Raw genomic sequence first — 15708 nt, 5'->3', positions numbered from 1 at the left:
TCTCTTCTTATCTTGAAAAGGCATCAGATTGTTACATAACAGGAGTTGTTAACAGCTCATTGTGAGGGAAATGGAATGAAATGAAGACTAGAAAGAATTTTCTGGAAAGCATTTAAGGCCTCGACTGACTACCCACATCGTCCACCTTCAGGGGGAAATGTGGAATTCTAGTCACCCCACTGTACCTGAGGGGGTTTCGACTTGAGAAGGACTCATCGCACAGACTGGTGTTTCAGGCAAGCTGGTGACAATTTGTTGGGAAAGAGCCAGCAAGTTCACGAATTTTTTAAAGTCATTGTCAGAGGCGATGGGTGAGTCTGAACACAGCAAGCTGTCTGTCCCTCGGGGCCCACAGCCAGAGTGTTGTTGTGAGTACCTGAGGTGAAAACCCAAAAGTTGTGTTTCCCTGCAACCAAGAGGCCTAAACTGCGGGCTGGAGATTGGGAAGAACACAGGTGCAGCTGGAGGGCTGCTGGGCCTCAGCGGTGTGGTCAGCCTGGGGTGCTCTGCAGTCTCACCCCCAAACCCCAGAGGCACTTGCGGGGATGAGGCCCTGTGAGACAGGAGGACACAAAAGCCAGCGGGCTGTGGGCGGCCTTTGTTCTATGACTGAAACTGGATGCCAAGGCCAGGGGAAGGATGCTGCTACCTTAGTACCAGGCCCAGTGGGGCTGGGGTTGGAAGGTGGGGAGGGCAGCAAGTTCAAGCAGCATCCAAGCAGGGGAAACCGCAGGGCAGGGACATTCCCGCAAGCTGTAGTGACTTCAGGTGGACATTACAGGGAAGCGCCAGGAAGTCCTTCAGTGGGACAGACAGTCCAGGAGACCTGACAGCATCCTTCCTGAGGAGGGACTTTCCATAATTGCACACCAGAGAGAGCACAGGCCCTGAGGAGTAGTTGGCAACATTTTCCCACTACGCCATCTACTTCTCACTCTTCAGGGGCAGGAAAGGCCAGGGGGTCCTCTGCTTACGTTCTGGCATCCACAGGATTTTCTCCATCCTGTTTCAATGAGGTGTTTCCACCCCAGCTGTTCAGAACAGTATCCTCAAAATTTTTTGATTGCCTGCTCAACCAATAAAAAATCTGAGCATGCACCCCAAAGTAAATTTATTTACTTACAAATAAAGCATAGACATAAGCTCCTGTGTGGTATATATATTATAAAGCATACACAAAGATAGAACTGACAAATGATGAGATAAAAAATGTATATAAATAGAAGTTCTATTGTTTCCTTCCAGTACCCCAGAGGAGTTTCCTGTGCATCCTTTGGGGTACACAGGCCCTCTTGGAAGGTCACAGGAGATGCTGAATTCATCCAGTAGAGACCAGTTGGACAGTCCATTTTCAAATCACTCTTCTGCCTTCAACACGTGGAATGTCAGGAGCTTTGGTGTTATGGGTTCAATTTTCGTCCAGAAGCATCATGGGAAAGCCACCAATCGCCAAGGGAGTGAGCATGGTGGGTCTTGCTACAGTGGTATGAGTTGAACACACCCCCATGCCCAGAGGATTAACTGTTTATCACATAAAAATAGGCCACATTCTGGTCTACAGACAAAAGAGAGAAATGGAAAAATTAGGGTAATAGTTGTGAACTTGCTAGAAAAAATAAGGTGAGTCATTATGTAAAATTTCTCAGGTTCTTCTTTTTCTTTCCATTACTCCTAAAAGGCACTTTAATGACACTGGTCTCTCTATAAGGTGCTTTATCTGGTCTTCTATAATTAAATTGTGATTATTAGGGACAGATAAGAAGGCAGCGTTTCCTCTGGTAGTTATTTTCATAAGTGCTTGCTCAGTTTAAAAATCACTCCTTTTAAAATTACTGTGCCTAGTTTTGGAGTGTCCCCTTGATTAGAAACGTTGACGTCTTTTGAGACAACCGCAAATCATTATGAAGTCATCCTTGGTTATTAGAATTGAGTTCCGGAGAATCATGTGTAATCACACGTGAACTTTGCCAACAATGCCTAGTTCATTATTTCTAAAGTGTAGTGGTATTATAGAATGATTAAATTACTATTAGGCTGTTGCCTCTGATGTTTTTCTTACAGGCACAATGAATAATGGTTAAGTTCATGGCACTTATATAAGATGGTACCAGAATGTTTTTTTGTGCAATAACATACTTGCTGCTAAATATTCAGGGAGAAGTTTTCAGAATCAAGAGGCATAATCAAGTTTTTTATAATCATGTACTTTTGAATTTTATACCAAATTAGTTTGATAAATCACAATTTGTTCACTAGACTGTAAGATCCATGGGGTACTGGTTTTGTTTAGTTCGTTGCTATAACCCTAGCACTTAGAACTGTCCCCATCACAGAGCAGGCACTGAGTGAATATTTGTGGAATTAATGAGTAAACTTTTAGAAGACAAAAAGCCAAAATATTACCACTGATACGGAATTATAAATTTGCCTAAAGAACAAAGAAAATCTATTTTCAGGGAGGGGTGGGGAATGTGAGATCTGCCGCAATTCTAAGAAAAGAGCGAACAACCGAAACACAAGTGTTAACGAGGAGTGAAATTTTTTGTTTTCTTTCAAACTATGCCCAAGGAAAGCTTAACTGTGGCTTGATTCATAATATATACTTTGGGAAGACTGATGTATTCTTATCCTGTGACCATTTGAAAAAAAAACTGCTAAAATGGCATCCTACCTAACAGTCTTCGTGAGCTGGGACATCCTGGAAGACAAATCTATCACAGACGAATGTGATTTGCCTCTGAGAGCTGCTGAACACAAGGAAAGGGTATATGACAGCCACTCATTTTACAGATAAACACTGAGCCCTACACTGGGCACTGAGGATATGGAGAAGAAATTGAATTGGTCCACAAACCCAAAGATCTCATGACACAGCAAAGAAGGTTGTGAGTGGGGGAAATGCCTGGACTGCAGCTGTGAGGGAAATATGGACAGAATGCAACATAAGCTCCAGGGAGAGCTGGCTGGCCCTGTCTGGAGGCCCGTGGGACCCATACACACAGGCAGTGGCGCTGACTTGCTGGAGAAGAAGGGGAACCGTTACAGTGGCCACCTGACGCCCAAGATGCGCACAGGAAAGACTCCATTAGTCTGCTAGGGTTCCCACAACAGAATAGCACAGACTAGGTGGCTTAAACAACAGAAACTTATGACTTGCTCACGGTCTTGGAGACTGGGACTCCAAGATCAGGGTGCCGACAGGATTGATGTCCTTTGAGACCTCTCTCCTTGACTTGCAGGTGGTCACCCTCTTGCTGCCTCTTCCTAGGATTGTCCCTGGTGTCTCTCTGTGTGTCATGATCTTCTCTTATAAGGACACTAATCAGGTTGGATTAGGGCCTCCTCTAACTGGCTCATTTTAACGAAATCATCTCTGTAGGGGCCCTATCTTCAAATACTATCACATTCTGAGGTCCTGGGAGTTAGTTCATATGTTAATTAAACATATGAGTGTTGGGGGCACACAATTCAACCCATAACTGACTCTAAAGGAGCAGTTGTCAATGTGTGATGACAGAGACACTTTCTTTTTTTTTTTAACATTTTTTATTGATTTATAATCATTTTACAATGTTGTGTCAAATTCCAGTGTTCAGCACAATCTTTCAGTCATTCATGGACATATACACACTCATTGTCAAATTTTTTTTTCTGTGAGTTATCATAACATTTTGTGTATATTTCCCTGTGCTATACAGTGTAATCTTGTTTATCTGTTTTACAATTTTGAAATCCCAGTCTATCCCTTCCCACCCTCCACCCCCCTGGTAACCACAAGTCTGTATTCTCTGTCTGTGAGTCTATTTCTGTCCTGTATTTACGCTTTGTTTTTGTTTGTTTGTTTGTTTTTGTGACAGAGACACTTTCAAAGTCTCCAAGGTCCTTTCCAGAGGTCTGCAAAGTCAAAATAATAATAATAATAGTAGTAGTAATAATAATAATAATTAGTATTATTATTAGTAGTATTATTATTATTTTGATTAATGTCATTTGCCTGTTGCACTGTGTTGCCATTTGCACAGATGCTGCAAACACAATGGGAGCTAAAACCATTGATGCCTGCTGAGTCATGGCCGTAGTACCAAGCTGCACTGGTAGTCATGGTGTTCTTCTCTGCCGGCCACAATGGGTTTTTTAAAACAGCCAGTTTTAACGAAGAATGTCCTTGATGAAGCAACTTAAATTATGAATTAATTAAACTATCAAATTCTTAATTGTATCAAATTATGTCTTCACACTATGTCTTTTGAATATTCTGTGTGATGAAATAGAAAGTACACAGAAAGCACTTCTACTGTGTATCCAACCACCATGCTTATCTCCAGAAAAAGTACTCGTACCATTACTTGAGTGGTGAGCTGACCCACAGAACACCCTTTTACCTGAAAGAATAACTGACAGCTGGGGTTGTTCAGACTTGACTCGCTGGCAGGCATTTTCTTGAATCATACCAAGGAAAAGCAACTGACAGTATTTGTTTCATTGAGCTTTTAAGCAAAAATTAGATTTTTAAAAATCTTGCATGAGGCATCATAGGCTTGACAGCGTCCCAATACTTAAAGACTTTTCAGATAAGATTGATGCTGATATTAATGAATGTGGGGTTTGATATTGTGTAATGAAATGGGTCAACATTTGAAAGACGTCCACAACTCAGTGAACCAATATTTTCCAAATAGTCAATGCAGGTTGTTACAAAATTATGCAAGAGTATGGACGGAAGATCCATTCAAAGTTCATGATAAACCAAGGAATTAATGCAACTGGATAGGGAAATTTCGCTGAAACTGTTTCAGATTCCACACTACAATTAAATTAAGAAACTGCTACTTGTCACTATTTGCAATAGCCAAGGCATGGAAGCAACCAAAATGTCCACTGACAGATGATTGGATAAAAAAGTTGTGGTATATATATATACAATGGAATATTACCCAGCCACAAACAAGAATGAAATAATGTCATTTGAAGCAACATGGGTGGACCTAGAGATTATCATACTAAGTGAAGTAGTATGTCAGACAGAGAACGACAAATACCATATGATATCACTTATATGTGGAATCTTAAAAAGTGACACAGGTGAACTTATTTACAAAATAGAAACTGACTCACAGACATAGAAAACAAGCTTATGGTTACCAGAGGGGAAAGAGGGGAAGGGATAAATTAGGAGTTTGGGATTAGCAGATATAACAACTATATACAAAATTGATAAACAACAATGCCCTCCTGCATAGCACAGAGAACTATATTCAATAGCTTGTAATGGCCTATAATGAAAAAGAATATATATAAATATGTATAACTGAATCACTAACCTGTATGCCAAAAACATAACACAACATTGTACATCAACTATAAAAAAAAAAAAGAAACTGCTACTTGTCTACTTTTGGTGAGGTTTCAAAAAGGAGTACCTACTATTATATGAAAAGGCTATGAAAATTCTCTTCTCTTTTCCAAACACATATCTGTATGAGGCCAGATTTTTTTTTCACATACTTAAACTAAAACAACATATCACAACAGAGTAAATGCAGAAGTAGACGTGAGAATCCAGCTTTTTGGTATTAAAGAGATATTAAGCTTGATGTTAAAGAGGTTTGCAAAAATGGAAAACAAGGCCACTTTCTCACTAAATGTTTTTGGTTTGGAAAGCTATAGCTGTTCTTCACAGAAATATGTCATTTATGTTAACATAGAGTGAATTTATTATTGTTTTGAAGTGATTTAGTAAGTATTAAAATTTTACAATAGAGTGAATGACTGTTGAGCTGTAACTCACATAAACCAAAGCCCTTTGGAGTTCCAGTCATTTTAAGAGTAGAAAGAGGTCTTAAGACCAAAAGATACGAAGACCACTGCCATAAAGATACAACTTCTGCCAACAAGGCATGCGTGGAAGTGATAACAGAAGACGAACGGAAATTGCAGTAGCTGTAATTGAGCAAAGCTGCCCACTGCGATGGGCCCCAGGAGCTGTCCCGTCTGCCGTACCTTGCTGCGTGGGCCTGCTCAGATGTGTTTGCACAGTTTTAAAGCAACGACAGTCTTAATATATAGACTCAATAGAGTGTATTGCAAAGCCTAGGAACACTTTTCATTACTGGCACCAAGAGGACAATAGTAAGTGATCCTGAACGTGCGTGCCAAGCAGGCAGGAGACCAGGTGTTTCCTGGTTACTGAAGTCCCCTGTCCCCATGACAATGCCTGCCTAGGTTTTCTCAAATAGACATTAGTTGAATAAACAAATGAGCAAGTATCACGCTAACTTTTATACAATATGATTAACGATCAACCATCCAGTATTTATTATGTGGCTCTTATGTGATCAACACTGGGCTGGAAACTATAAAACACATGTGTCACTGACGAAATGTTTGTGTCCCCCTAAAATTCAAATGTTGAAGCCTAGTCCCTGATGTGATGGTATCAGGAGGAGACCTGTGGGAAGTGATCCTGCCCTCATGAATGGGATTAGTGCTCTGATGAGAGAGACCCCGGAGGGTTCCCTTCCACCTTCTGCCTCGTGAGGACGCAATGAAATGTCTGTCTGTGAACCAGGAAGTGGACTGTCATCAAACACTGAATCTGCTGGTGCCATGAACTTGGACTTCCCACCTTTCAGAACTGTGAGAAAGAAATTTCTGTTGTTGATAAGCCACCCAGTCAATGGTATTTTTGTCACAGCAGCTTAGCTATAATGAGATGATTGCACCTCATTTAGCAACTGGTTATAATTCATAATAAAGCTACAACTTTTTTTTTTCAGTTTAATACCACAAAAATATATTCACTTTACTGTGTTCTTCCTCCTTTTTCACTTTTCTCTGAATTTGCTTCCTATTCTTTGACGTACAGTAATATCTATATCACTAAGAAAGGCCGTGGGACAGTTATACGTCAGTAAGATGAAGAATTAAGATAAATCCTCATTTAGTTTAAAGGAGAACACTTGCATGAATGTTTTATGAAGGCGTCTGAGGAGGGCAGAGGGGTGGCTCTTCCGAATGGCGACCTTAGTTCTCCATTCACTTAGTTCCTCAATGCTGTTACCTGCTTTGGAAATAACAGGAGGATATTTAAGGGAAAATAAAGAAACAAAAAACCTTTCTTTATAACTAACATTACTAAAGCAGCATTGCACAACTGATAAAAGGAGGCTCTTTTGAATAAAAATAAGACTTTCCATGCAGATTGCACTTTTCATTCTAATGTTGACAGTATGCATCACACAGATCATTGCTTTGGATTTTGTAACTCTTATAAATCCTGTTTTGGACACAAATAAATCTGTGGAATGTCCAGAGGGTAATGCGACTACTGGAGATTAGGAAGGCCGTTTGGTAAAGAAATTTTTTAAATCTATGAAAAATACTCTACTGTCAGGCATCCTGGTTTCCTGGGTTTATTTCTGTCCTCTTCTCTCAGTACAGGATCCAACCTAGATTGCAGTGATGGTTTCGTTTATACACAGTGTCTCGGTAAACATGTAGTATTTACCTTGTAACGTACACGAGAATGAGAAGTTTGATCTTGATCTGTACTGTCCAATATAGTAGCTACCACTCATATGTGGTTATTCAAATTTGAATGTAAATTAATTAGAATTAAATAAAATTTAAAATTCCAATCCTCGTTCCCAAACAGCCACATTTTAAGTGCTCGATACATCATATGGTTAATGGCTACCAAATTGGAGAACGCAGATATAGAATATTTCATGTGTCACAGAAACTTCCATTGAACAGTGATTCTCTAGAACACAATCTGTAGTTCTCATTTTTTTTCATGTGTGGCTGTATGAAGATCATACCTGATTTTTAAAGAATGTTAGTCATTTGAAAAATTAATTACCTAAAAGAACAATGAGTTTTATTTTGGAATTGTTTACAAATTCACGTTTTTAAAGTAATTTAAATGAACACAGCAAAGGCACGTATTTGCAAAGCAGCTTTCAAGTTGCTTATTTTACTCTGCCAAGATTCATTTATTCATTCAAAAGATATTTACTGAGTGCCTTCTGTGTGCCAGGTATTCTGGGCTCTGAAACAAAACAAATAAAATTCCTGGCCTCATGGAGCTTACGGTGTACCCTGTGGGATCAGAGGCAAATATTATTTCTGTTTCCAGGTCCAGATACAAGTATCTGTAAATGTTTTATGTGCCAAAGCAGGGAATGGAATGAGACGATTTTAATTCTTATGTTGTTGCTCTTTAAGTCACAGAAAGAGGCAGATACTAAGAATATAACTTCTGGTTTTAAAAGACATTCTTGTCATCAAAAACAAAAAAAGCCTTGCAAAAAATTTTTTTAAATATTAGTTCTGAAAACCACATCTGCCTGACAAAGTGTGCAAAGAGCTTACGCACATTTTCCAGTGTCACCATCTTCCTTCATGGAATCAGAGTATTGGCAGCTGGAAGTGGTTTCAGCCTCTTCTGTTCCAGCTTTCCTCCCATAACATCCAGCCAGGTAACTGTTTCAGCCCTAGCTTGGCACCTTGCATAGTAGAATGCTCACCAGAACAGCAAGGGCACATTTTCATCAGTCCTAACTTTATTATTATTACTCCTACTGTAGTATTACATATCCATAGTTAGAAGTTTAGAAATAACAGATAAAAATAAAAATGCTAAATTTAATAGCTGCATACTATTACATGCAGTGACTATATTCAGTGATTTATTTGAGCCCTGATTGTTGAAAATTTAAGTTATTCTAAATGTTTCACTATTATAACCAATACTGTGTTGTACATCCTTGAGCATACATCTTTGTGAAGCTGATTAAATTTCAGCAGTCAAAATCTAGAAGTAAAATCCCTGGGTCAAATGTTCTGCACATATTTAAGACTTTACATACATATTACCAGATTCTGTCCCAGAAAAACTGAACATCTACCCTTATTCCAGCAGTTATGAGAATGCCCCTTTCCCCAAGACTTACCCATGATTCTCTTCTTGGGAGTACCTTACCTTTTCTCTGTGTTTCACTCACTGGTACCCAGTTTGCCCCTGGGATAGCCTTTCTAGTGTTTCAACAAAACTGCCATGTCCCAGGCATGTCTCCTCCTTTTTAGAACTCACCTCCCTCCAGTATGGAGTAATAAATTATTGTCAGCCTGGCACCTGGAGGATCAGTGGTTCTGCCCATAATCTTTTACTGCTCAACATTCTAATAGATGACTTGGAGGAGGCGTTAAAAAGCATGCTTGCAAGTTCTGCTCAACATTTACTTAGTATCTACCAGATGCCAGGCGTGGTGCCTTGTTCTTAGGATGCAAATACAAGCGAGCTCTCTTTCCTGCCGTGGAGGAGCTCTAGGTACTATCAGAGCGAGAAGAGTGTGATGGGGCTGGATTTGGTGATTTCCATCACGGCTCATGTAGGAAATGGTACTATTTTAGGCAGAGGGCACCAGCCACCCGATCCCTTTCGCAGGCTCCAGCACACTGACGGGGAGACTGCCCTGTTCAACAGACGTTTACTGAGCACTGTCTGTGTGTCAGGCCCTATTGTCCTGCTAGAGATGGTTTTTTAAAGCATGATGTCCTTTCCCCCAGTACAGTCGCAGCAGAAACATGTTTCCGGTACACTCGGACCCAAGAGTCCCCTAGTTTAACTGTGCCTTTCCTTGCTCGGTTATTTATTTTCTCTGACAATTTCCCAAGAGAAATTTTGTCTGGCTAATATAAAACCAAATGTATTTTGTAGAGTTCTAGGACCCAAACACATTAACCTTAAAGGGAGATAAACTGTTTCCAATCCTTTTGGGAGGGGAAGGAGGCAGTGCATAAATACCTAAGATGGTAATCCACTGTGAAGTATGAATTAGTCTGGACTAGAAAAAGAAATGCTCACAACTCTAAAACATCCAGCACTTGGTGACTGACCGACGATTCCGTTACTAATATTAAACATCCAGAGACTTCTCAACTGTACTCTGAGATCAGCTCACCCCTATGTCCTATTTCCTTCTGTACCGTGACAGCTAGGTCTCAGATCTGCATCTTCCTCAGAGAATGGGGTTGCTGTACGGACCAGGAAACCCTCATGTCTGACAGGACTTGACACAGGAAACAGCTCTCTGATGTGGGCCGCCTGTTCCGATGTTCTGGCTGGACCAGAAGGACCTAGAAAAGGTTACTGTACTTTGAACTCTTGGGTGTTGGATGCCAAAATCAATGACCCTTCTTTCCAGGGGAGTACAGTCAGCTTGTGATTTGAAGAGTGAAATCGTGAAGCATCCCTTGTTCCATTTCCGGTTTAGATGTTTTACTCTTTGCATTTGATGCCTGACATTTTGTTGGATGTCACAATCATTCGTGGTTGATTGGAACAGAACAGTTGATCTTTGTCTCTGGTGTGTTTTAGGAACCTTGTCCCACACACTGGAGGTCAGGGAGTGTGTCAAAGGCTGGCTCTGCCTTCTTCTCACTTTCCTTTCCAGAATCTCACGGCTAAAAGGGAAAGAAACTGGGTGCCTGGCTTCCCTTCCCCCACTGGTCCTGGCCATGAGTGGTTACCAGCACTCCGAGACTTCATTTTCCTTATCAACTTTTCATGGTCTCCACAAACAGCCACCCTGGGGGCTACCCTAGAGCCTACACACACACACACACACACACACACACACACACACACACACTCCTTTTTTAATTAAAAATTTTATTGAGATAACTGTAGATTCAAATGCAGTTGTAAGACATAATACAGAACTTGAACATGTTGGCTGGATGGCTGGAGTGTCCACCCACATACCCGAAAGGTCCTCCCTGGAGTGAGACGAGAAGAGGGATAGGGTAGCCCCGGCAGAGGCAGGGAATTCTAAATTGGAACGTGCTTTCTGTGTCATTGTGATGTTACGTTTGTCAAGGAAGGAGGATATGAACTCCATTGAACAGTTTGTTAGCTTGACTTACTAGCTGATTTATAGATGTGTGGCAGGCGGGCCTCCCTTTGTACCTTCGCCCCGCACCCCTAGAATAGGTTAGAGGTGAACCTAGGGCTGCACAGGGGTTTATTCCTAAGTTAATTACCCCTAGAGAGTCTGAAGTCTCTGAAACCTGTCTAGAATGACTGCTAGGTCCCAGAAAACGTCCTCTCCTTCCCTGGGAGAGCCTTCTAATAGTCTGGCAGCCAAAGCAAGGTGTTTGCTAGGAGTATGGGGGATGGTGTGTGGAAAACTGGGGTTTGGGGAAAGACTCTCTCTGGAAGACTGAAATGAAGAATTCTTGTTCCTTTGAGATAAATGAGGGATAAATGATCCATCTTCAGTAAATCTGTCTATTTCTCTGCTTTGGTGTTTTCTTCTTTGTTCTTGTTCTTTTGGGGTTTCCCTTAGCATCCTAATAAGATTCCATATGAAAAATTCCTTTGTGTCTTGGCCAAGCTGAGAAGCTAAAGGAGATGTGCACTTGTGGGCTGGAGTAGGTGGTCATGGGGACTCCAGGAGGCCAGAGCCCCAGGACGAGGACAGAGCCAGTAGAACCAGGGCAGGGGGAGCCCTGGAAACATTTTTGCGACCTCTGCCACCTTGCCCTTTACAGCAGCTTTGGGAAAGCGGGGCCTGTCCCTGTCCCACCCCCGTGCTCAGGCCGCATGTGTGCTCAATGTTTGTTGAATGAATGAACAAACGTCCTCATCTAGCATGTTACACCAAGTAAACATATAATACGTTATTGAGTTAAAGAATTATTTTTAAGCATTTTAATGAATTAAGGATTACTAATAATTATGATCAATGATACATATAAGTTACCTATAAATATAAATAATATATTAATTATATACATAATATGCATACATGGTAATAAAATATAATTGATAATAAATTACTGTTTAGGTAAAATTTAAATAGTAAACAATAAATTATTTAGACCATTTCACTGAATTTATTTGAACTAAATTTACTCCTAGGAAGTTTCACCACTTTGTCTAAAGAGAGAGAAAAGCAGATTGTTATGTTACCAAACTGAAAATTGGAGGATGATTTTCAATAGCTGTGAGCAAATGCATCATCATTTCTTCCTGGTTTAAGCGTGTGGAGCACCATGTTCTGAATTGTTTGCAGTGTCCTGGATGCATGTGCCCTTCCATAAGGTGTTTACTTGTATTTGTAGAACAAGTTCATCCACCAAGATAAGCACTGTTGTTGCTTCCAGGATGGGCCTATCAAGTGAGGCTGCTCAGGTTGTCTCTGTACATTTATTTCAAGTTCTTGCAAAGGCCCCTAGATTGCTATCTCAGCATATGTGTTCGCAGCATTTATGCTTAATGTGAACAGCTCTACTCTTTTATTAGATTTACCAAGTGCTGTGTATCTGATCTTTGGCCAGAATTTATTGGTACATTACCATGACTCAGTGCAATGCAATCTTACACATTCTTATTCACATCAATTAAAAATGATATGATTCACACTCATGTTTTTTCTTCATGTTTGTGTGAAATTTTCTCTTACTAAATGGTAGTTCCAGAGGTCATGGAAGCTTGAGTGACTGCAAAATTTTTGGAGGCCTTACAGTCAGTAAGGCTGAAAAAAAAAAATGATTTGACAGAGAGATCAATGGAATAGAAGTGAGAGTCCAGAAATAAACCCATACATCTATGGCTAATTGACAAGGATGCCAAGACAATAAAATGGGGAAAGAATAGTCTGAACGAATGGTATTGGGACAACTGGAAATCCCCAAGCAAAAGAATGAGCTGAACCTCTATTTTACAGACTATACAAAAATTAACTAAAAATGGATCAAAGACCTAAACTTAGAAGCTAAAACTATAACAGTCTTGGAAGAAAATATAGGAGTAAATCTATCAGATCTGAGACATGGCAATGGATTCTTAGAAATTATATAAAAGTACAAGCAACAAAAGGAAAAACAAATTGGACTTCATAAAAATTAAAAACTCCTGTGTATCAAAGGGTTATCAAGAAAGCGAAAAGACAACGTACACAACGGGAGAAAATATTTGAAAAACATGTATTGGATAAGAGACTTGTATCCAGAACATATAAAGAACTCTTAGATGTGCAGGATTGCTGCACTTCTAAAGTCCACACGAAATGCCAGCTGTACTCTCTGAGAAAACGAACAAAGTCCTATGTCTTAACAGTTACGCTCTTTTTGAAAGCTCTTTTGCTGTAAATATAAATAACACCATTTGAGAAATGAAAAACCTTTTATCTTACAAAATACACTTTGAATGATGGAAGGTTTCCTTTGTATTTTAAAACATTTTTATGGTTGATTGTTCAAATATTGGCTTTCTGTAAAAACATCGTGTTAAATTTAGATTGTTTATAGTGCAATAAATAAATTCTGCTGCTTGGGCAGTTTTAATTACTACCTTTAAAAAAAAAAAAAAGAACTCTTAGAACTCAGCAACAGAACGGCAAACAACTGAATTTTAAAATGGGTGAAGAGTTTGAATAGACATTTCTCCAAAGATATAAAGGACCAACACATGAAAAGATGCTCAACATCATTAGTCATTAAGGAAATGCAAATCAAAACCATAATGAGATATACTTCATACCCAGGAGGTTGGCTACAATTAGAAAATAAAATAGACAAAAATAACAAGTGTTGGTAAAGATGTGGAGAAATTCGAACCCTCATTCATTGCTGGTGGGAATGTAAAACGTTGCAGCCACTGTGGAAAACAGTTTGTCAGTTCCTCAAAAAGTGACACATAGAATTACCATATGATCAGCATCCTAGAACTGAAAATAGGGACACCAGTGACAACAGCCAGGCACTCTCTTGCCTCTCTCCCAGTCACCTCTGTGGGGCTGCCTCCATGGGAAGGAGCTGCAGGCCCCACAAACCCAGATTAGTCCTTCAGATGCTAAGCCCGTCCTTGGGGGCCAGGAAACACAGGGCAGGGCTGACCTACCATTTACTAGAGCTTAGGCACAAGACACACGCCAGGGCACTTCCTGACCTCCCTGAGTCCCGCTCCTTGTGTTCCCCCAGACTTCCCCTGAGCAAGTCGTGGACATCATATCAGGACTGGCTACGTAATTCGTGGAGCCCAGTACCAAGTGAAATTGCCGGGCCCTCTGGGAAAAGATTAAGAATTTCAGGATTGGGATAGCAGGGCATCCTAACGAGTCTAGGGCTCCTCCTTTCTGAGCATCGTGTTCTGTCTGCACAGGTCATGTGCTCTGGTGGTACCCCATCCCTGCTCCTGTTTTCGGCTCCATTGTCCCTTACAGCACTACATAGACTCCCTCTCTGACAAAGGTGAATGCTTGTATCCGGTCTGAGCTGCCTCGGGCCACTCAGCTGTCCCTGCAGAGCCATTTTCTGAAGCCAGATCAATTCAACGTCCTTCCAGCCTTTCCCCTCAGACCCACTTCCTCACATTGCTTGGCACTCAGTTTGCCTGAGCCTTCAGTGGGCCCAGCAGAAACCTTGGCTGCCTCAAGAGCTCCTAGCAATGGGAGAGATGGGCCCTGGATGTGAGGTGACTAGGGAGAAGCATGCAAGACTGAGACCCTGAGGCAGTAGAGGGGGTCAGGCTGGGTGGTCTCTAAGTCCCCTTCAAGTTCTGGGAGTCTGTATTCAATCTAGGCTGACACGTAGTGTACTTCTATTTTCACAGATGAGTAAACTGAGACTCAGAGAGGTTAAGTAACTTCAGCAAGGACACACAGCTGGTTTCCTGTTTCATTTCAAATATAAAGGGAACTTAGGAAAACTTAAGGCACATTTCTTTTACTTTTGATAACACTGGCTCATATCTTGTTACCTGCTAGGACTCTGTTAAGATCAGGACTTTTTGTAAATAGCTGTGCCGGCTAAGTTTCAGTTTCATTTCATTTCCTTTCTATCATTTAAGTTTCAGTTCTGTTCTCAGGATATTCTCTTTCCCTTTTTAGTGGTATTATCTGATCCTGTTTATTGTAATTGTTCCTTTGTGCCCTTGAACCTGATTAAAATACACCAGTTATTCTACGGCAGATATTTCTAAACAAGAAGTTGAAACAGATTTAGAGCTTAGTGCCATGCACATTTATTCTAGCATTAAGTAAAATGCATTTACTTTATGGGTACCATAAATTTGCCCAATAGCTGCTTCAGTATTTATGCATCCACAGCTTCGCTTACCCCATCTGTACATCCCTTGATATGGAAAGGCCACCAAGAGTCTCCAGCACCCTGACTGGCCCATCGTGAATGAACCACATCCAATATTTCTGCCTTTTCCAGAAGAAGGACTGATTGGGAACTTCCTATACAAGCTGGTATTCTGGCCACAAAGTGGAGGAGAGGAACCCGTGAATCTCTTCATTCACAGCTTATTCTCAACTGTATTGAAGCCAAACAGCCCAAGGGCTTCAAGGGACGACATGAACTGGAAAGTTTGAGGAAAGGACTCAAAATAGTGACCATGTGGTTAGAACACTCTTCAGACTTGACAGCACTTAGGGAAAAGGAAAGACTGAACTTCTGTTTAGACAACCACACATACTTCAGACACTAAATCACTAAGATAGCTAACCTCTAAAAAATTCCGGCTTGAAACTTAAAACCTTGATGCCCCTGTATTTGAAAGTACATTGTTTTCCTTTCCAAAATTAATATCTGCTCTATTCTGACAATTTGGAAAACAGAAAAATGTTGAAAGAGAAAGAAAAAAATTCAAATTGCAACTTTGCCATTGAAAGAAAACTCCTCTTAACATCTTCT

The 15708-nt window shown here is 40.6% G+C and overlaps 1 long non-coding RNA gene across 1 annotated transcript; it reads right to left on the bottom strand.

Moving 5' to 3' along the window:
• Positions 1 to 1094: 1094 nt before the first annotated feature.
• LOC140690309 (uncharacterized) lies at positions 1095 to 10959 on the bottom strand. The gene is made up of 3 exons (XR_012065519.1): positions 10769 to 10959; positions 6964 to 7060; positions 1095 to 1555 (listed from the first exon to the last, which is right to left on the bottom strand). It is a non-coding gene; the product is annotated as an uncharacterized lncRNA (long non-coding RNA).
• Between the last annotated feature and the right edge of the window lie 4749 nt (positions 10960 to 15708).

Source organism: Vicugna pacos, chromosome 30 (assembly GCF_048564905.1).
Source record: "Vicugna pacos chromosome 30, VicPac4, whole genome shotgun sequence".
Lineage (NCBI taxonomy): Eukaryota > Metazoa > Chordata > Mammalia > Artiodactyla > Camelidae > Vicugna > Vicugna pacos.
Note: the sequence above shows the minus strand (reverse complement) of the source record. Positions and strands in the feature narration are given on the sequence as shown.